Source organism: Rhincodon typus, chromosome 10 (genome assembly GCF_021869965.1).
Source record: "Rhincodon typus isolate 14 chromosome 10, sRhiTyp1.1, whole genome shotgun sequence".
Classification (NCBI taxonomy): domain Eukaryota; kingdom Metazoa; phylum Chordata; class Chondrichthyes; order Orectolobiformes; family Rhincodontidae; genus Rhincodon; species Rhincodon typus.
In genome coordinates, this window is record NC_063341.1 from 21,133,667 (window position 1) to 21,139,622 (window position 5,956).

At 43.0% G+C, this 5,956-nt stretch overlaps 1 protein-coding gene across 1 annotated transcript in view; it reads left to right on the forward strand.

Annotated features, from left to right (window-relative positions):
- cdc14ab (cell division cycle 14Ab) overlaps positions 1-5,956 on the forward strand; it is a 19,955-nt gene that overhangs the window by 1,927 nt on the left and 12,072 nt on the right. The gene's annotated exons all lie outside the window — the stretch shown is intronic.

Genomic DNA, 5,956 nt, shown 5'->3' on the forward strand with positions numbered 1-5,956 from the left:
CAGCTCTACACTTTTTTTGTTATCACAGATTCTCCAGCATCTGCAGTTCGTACTATCTATTTCTCTCCATCACCTGGCTCTTGTTGTGTAAATGTTACTTCCCATTTAGAATCATAGAGATGTACAGTGTGGAAACGGACTGTTCATTTGGTCCAACTTGTCCATGCTGACCAGATATCCTAAATTAATCTAGTCCCATTTCCCCCTCAACCCCTCCTATTCATATACTCATCCAGATGCCTTTTAAATGCTGTAATCATACTAGCCTCCACTACTTCCTCTGGCACTCGTTCCATACATGCACCACCCTCTGGGTGAAAAAGCTGCCCTTTAAGTCCCTTTGCAATCTTCCCCTCTCACCTTAAACCTATGCCCTCTAGTTTGGACTCCTCTGCCCTGAGGAAAAGACCTTGACTATTCACCCCATCCATGCCCCTCATGATTTTATAAACTTCTAAAAGGTTACCCTTCAGCCTCTGATGCTCGAGAGAAAACAGCCCCAGCCTATTCAGCCTCTCCCTATAGCTCAAACCCTCTAGCCCTGGCAACATCCTTGGAAATCTTTTCTGAACCCTTTCAAGTTTAGTAATATCCTTGCTATAGCAAGGAGGCTAAAATTGCAACAGTATTGCAAGAGTGGCCTAACCAATATCGTGTACAACTGCAACATGACTTCCCAACATCTATACTCAATGCACTGACAAACAAAGGCAAGCATACCAAATGCCACCTTCTCTATCTTGTCTACCTGGGACTCCACTTTCAGGGAACTAAGAACCTGCAGACTCGGATCCCTTTGTTTGGCAATGCTGACTAGGACTTTAGCATTAAACGTATATGTCCTGCCCTGATTTGCCTTACGAAATGTAGCACCTCGCATTTATCTACATTAAACTCCATCTGCCACTCCTTGGCCCATCGGCCCAACTGATCGAGGTAACCTTCTTCACCGACTACTACACCACCAATTTTGATGTCACCTGCAAATTTATTAACTATAGCTCCTATATTCACATCCAAATCATTTATATAAGTGACAAAAAGCAGTGGACCCTCTTCACACTGCTGGTCACGGGTCTCCAGTTTGAAAAGCAATCCTCTACCTACTACCTTCTAGCCAATCTTTTTTTATCCAAATGGCTAGTTCTCCCTGTAATCCATGTATCTAACCTTGTTAACAGTCTACCATGTAGAACCTTGTTGAACACCTTAGTGAAGTCCACTGCTCTGCATTTATCAATCCTCTTCATCACTTCAAAAAACTCAATCAATTTAGTGAGACACAATTTCCCACGCACAAAGCCATTTTGACTATCCCTGATCAGTTCTTGCTCTTCCAAATACGTGTAAACCCTGTCCCTCGTAAACTCTGTCCCTCAGAAACCCCTCAAAACAACTTGTCCACCACTGATGTCCGGTTCACCAGTCTATAATTCCCTGGCTTTTCCTTATCTCCATTCTTAAATAATAGCACCACATTAGCCAATCTCCAGTCTTCCGACACCTTGCCCGTGGCTATTGATGATACAAATATCTCAGCAAGGGGCCTAGCAATCATTCGCCTAGCTTCCCACAGAGTTTTAGGGTGCACCTGATCAGGTCCTGGGGATTTATTCATGTTTATGCATTTACACTTTTCAAGATATTATTTCCCCAAGTTCTCTAGCTTCCATATCCTTCTCTGCGGCAAACACTGATGCAAGATACTCACTTAGTATCTCACCCACTCCTGTGGTTCCACACATAGGCAGCCTTGCTGAACTTTAAGGGGCCCTATTCTTCTCTAGTTACCGTTTTTTGTCCATAATGTATTTGTAGAAACCCCTTATTGTCCTAAGCCTATAAATTATCGAAGATTTTCTACATATGGGTACAGGCTGCTTTAGTACCTGAGGAGCTGTGAACGTTGCTGAACATTGTGTAATCATCTGTGAATGTTTCTACTCTGATTTTTGATTTTACACTTGAGGAAAGGTTATTGATGAAGCAGCTGAACATGGTTAGACCCAGGACAGTATTCTGAGGAATGGAGGGCTTTCTTCTGGTGTAGAGATAGTGTCCCTACCCGTGAACCTGAAAGGCCTAGGATCAAGTCCCACCTGCTCCAGTGGTGTATAATAACATCTCTGAACAGGTTGATTAGGAAAAGTAGGTTAATTTAAAAAAAAATTCTGAGGAACAAAGAGGACTCATGTGATCGATTGGTAGTGCCCTGCCCCTTGAGCCTAGGTCTCCTGGTCAAGTCCCACCTGCCATGAAGTATAATTATTATAATCTCTGAACAGGTTGATTGGAAAATATCTTTTTAAAAAAAGTGCCTGACCTAAACCTGCATTGAGTGCCTAGGTTACGATGGAATGATCATGACTGTGAAACCTTTTCCTAAAGAACTGGGGCTGTTGTAGCACAGTGGTAATGACCTTGCCTCTGAGCCAAGAGGCCTAGGTTCAAGTCCTATCTGCTTGATAAATGAATAACAATATCCATCACTGGACAATATTAGAAAATATCTACCCTGTGGAACTTCTGCAGTGATGTCTTGTGGCTCGCTAGACTAACCTCCAACAACCACAGCCATTTTGTTTTCTGCTAGATACAATTCCCAAACAGCAGACACATTTTACCCACCTCCTATTGACTTCAGTTGTTTTTTTGCCAGCATTGGTTTGATGTCAAGGATGGTTAAAATTGCTTCAACTTTGGAGTTCAACTCTTATTTTCCATGTATGATCCAAGGCTGTAATAAGGTCAGAAGCTGAGAGGCTATGGCAGAACCCAAATTAAACATCATTAAGCAGGTTACCTAAGTGTAAGTGCTGCTCAAAAGCACTGATGATGACCCCTTCTGTAACTTTGATTTTGTGAGAAAACTGCTAGGGTTGATATTAGCTGGGTTAGATTTGACCTCCTTATTGTGGACAGGACATTCCTGGGAAAATTTCCACTTTTATGTTGTAGTACTGCAGCAGATTGGCTATGAATGTGGCTAGTTCTGGAGCACAAGTCTTCAGTACTCTGGAGGGAGTATTGTCAGGCTTTGTACCCTTTTGTAGTGTCTAGCACCTTCCTTTTTAAGAAAAAGGATATCTTAGCATATTTAGGTATTCCTTTATTCAATGAAGTGAAATCTGGAACCTCCGGTGGATAGCCAGATGGATTATCCACTTGGCAATTCTGCTGAAGGTAAATTACAATCTTCACTTTTTTTCTTGGACTTCCCCCCTCCCCCCACCCCAGTGTTGAGGATGTGGACAGAGATTGTGGAGCCTCTTCCAGTTTTAATTGTCCACTACCATTCAAGACTTGATTTGGCAGGATTGCAGAGCTTGGATCTGATGTGTTAGTTGAGAGGTTTCTTAGGATTGCTGAGGGGTGTCTTTTTACATGTTGCTTCTTCTGTTTGGTGTGCAGGTATTCTGTGTCATAGTGTCACCAGGTTGACACCTCTTTGGCTAGGCCTGGTGCTGCTCTTGGTATGCCCTCCTGCACTCATTTTATTTGAACTGGCGTTGGTCTCTTGGCTTGATGCCTATGGTAGAATGGGAAAAGTGTTGAGCCTGGAGATTTCAGATTATGGTTAAATATAATTTTGAAATTCCAGCAGCTTCAGTTCCAAGTTTGAGTTGGAAGCTGAATTACAGAGGCTGCGACACATAAAGGGAAGTTACCCTAATTCTTTATATCCAGAGGCAGCCATACTGTTTAGAATAGTGTCTTCCAAATTGCCCTGTTGTGAGGGATAGTAGAGTGTGATTATCTGTGAGGGAAGGAAGGGCATCAGATGCGGGAATGTCAACTTCTGCAATTCAAATATAGAATACAACTGCATAGCTCAGGAACGGACCCTTTGACCCACGATGTTGTGCTGAACATGAGGCCAAATTAGACTAATCCCTTTTGCCTGCCCTTGGTCCATATACCTCCATTTCTTGCTTATTTATGTACTTATCTAAAAGTATCTTAAACGGCCCTATTGTATCTGCCTCCACGACCACCTGTGGTAGCTCTTCCACACTCCTACCACTCTATGTACAAAAAAAACTTGCCCCTCACATCTCCTTTGAACTTTCCCCCTCTCGCCTTAAATGTGTGCCCCTAGTTTTAGAACTCTGGGGGAGAAAGATTCTGACCGTCCACCCTCTCTATGCATCTCATAATTTTTATAGACTTCTATCAAGTCTCCCCTTAGCCTCTGCTGCTCCAGAGAAAACAACCCGAGTTTTTCCAGACTCTCCTTATAGCTCATACCCTCTAATCCAGGCAGCGTCCTGGTAAACCTCTTCTGCACCCTCTTCAAAGCCTCCGCATCTTTCTTGTAATGTGGCAAACAGAATTGAACGCATTGTTTGATGGTTGGATACATTTAACTCGCTGTGTCTCAGCCTTTTTGAATGAGAGTGAGTGTGCAGGGTATATGTTCAAGCTGACCTTGGTACTCAGTACAGGAAGCCATTCAGATGGGAGAGCAACGTCAAGTTTGGTGATTATGTAATGAGGGGGATTAACACTTCTCCACAGCAAAGAGCACAAGTTCGGATGGCTGCGTTGCCTTGCCCGGTGCTATAGTTCGGGCATTTTTCCTCCAGGCTGGAACGGACCCTGCAGTGCGAGGAGGAAGAAACAGTGCTTGTGGTCCACTTTAGTATCAATGGCTGCATTGTATGAGAGTTGGGTTCTGAATCAAACAGTAAAACCTCAAGGGTTTAAAATCTCTGGATTATTACCTGAGCCATAAGCAAATTGGCATATAGCAGGTAAAATTAGAAGTGAATGTATGGCTCAGACTATTGAGATAAGTTGATTCCAGGTCATGTGCTACTGGCACCAGAACTGGGGGGAGTGGCAACTGGACCATTGGGACAGTCTGCACCTGAACCCTGTTGGGGCAGTGTCTTTGTGAATTGCATAACTAGGGAGGTAGGCATTGTTTTAAACTAATTATTGGGAGTATGAGGTTGACACACCATGTATTTCTATATTTAATGAGTAGAGATCAGGTAAGAGAGGAAAGTAATAATCTGGGAAATGATGGTCAGAGAATGCAGGAAGGTTTGGAGGGGTTTTTGTTTAAAAAAAAAAAAAAAAGCTATCGAGACTAGATCTTGTAAAGGTAACAAAGAAAGAAATTAAAGGTTTCATATCTGAAAGTTTGTTACATGCTGCAGATGACACCAAAATTGGAGGTGTAGTGGATAGCAAAGAAGGTTACCTCAAGAGTACAACAGGACCTTGATCAGATGGGCTGTTGGGCTGAGGAGTGGCAGATGCAGTTTAATTGAGATAAACGTGAGATGCAGTATTTTGGAAAGGCAAATCAGGGCAGCGTTCATATTCTTAATAGTAAGGTCCTGGGGAGTATTGCTGAACAAAGAGACCTTGGGGTGCATTGTACCTTGAAAGTAGAGTTGCAAGTAGACAGGATAGTGAAGAAGGCATTTTGTATGCTTGCCTTTATTGGTCTGTGCATTGAGTATAGAAGCTGGGAGGTCATGTTGCAGCTGTACAAGATGTTGGTTTGGCCACTTCTGGAATATTGTGTTCAGTTCTGGCCTCCTTGCTACAGGAAGGATGTTGTAAAACTTGAAAGGGTTCAGAAAAGATTTACAAGGATGTTGCCAGGATTGGAGGGTTTGAGCTGTAAGGAGAGGCTGAATAGGCTGGGGCTATTTTCCCTGGAGCGTCAGAGGCTGAGGGGTAACCTTATATAAGTTTATTAAAATCATGAGGGGCATGGATAAGGTGAATAGACAAGGTCTTTTCCCTAGGTTGGTGGAGTCCAAAACTAGAGGCCATAGGTTTAAGGTGAGAGGGGAAAGGTATAAACAGGAACTAAGGGGCAGCTTTTTCATGCAGAGGGTGGTATGCGTTTGGAATGAGCTGCCAGAGGAAGTGGTGGAGGCTGGTACTATTACAACATTTAAAAGGCATCTGAATGGATATATGAATGGAGAAGGTG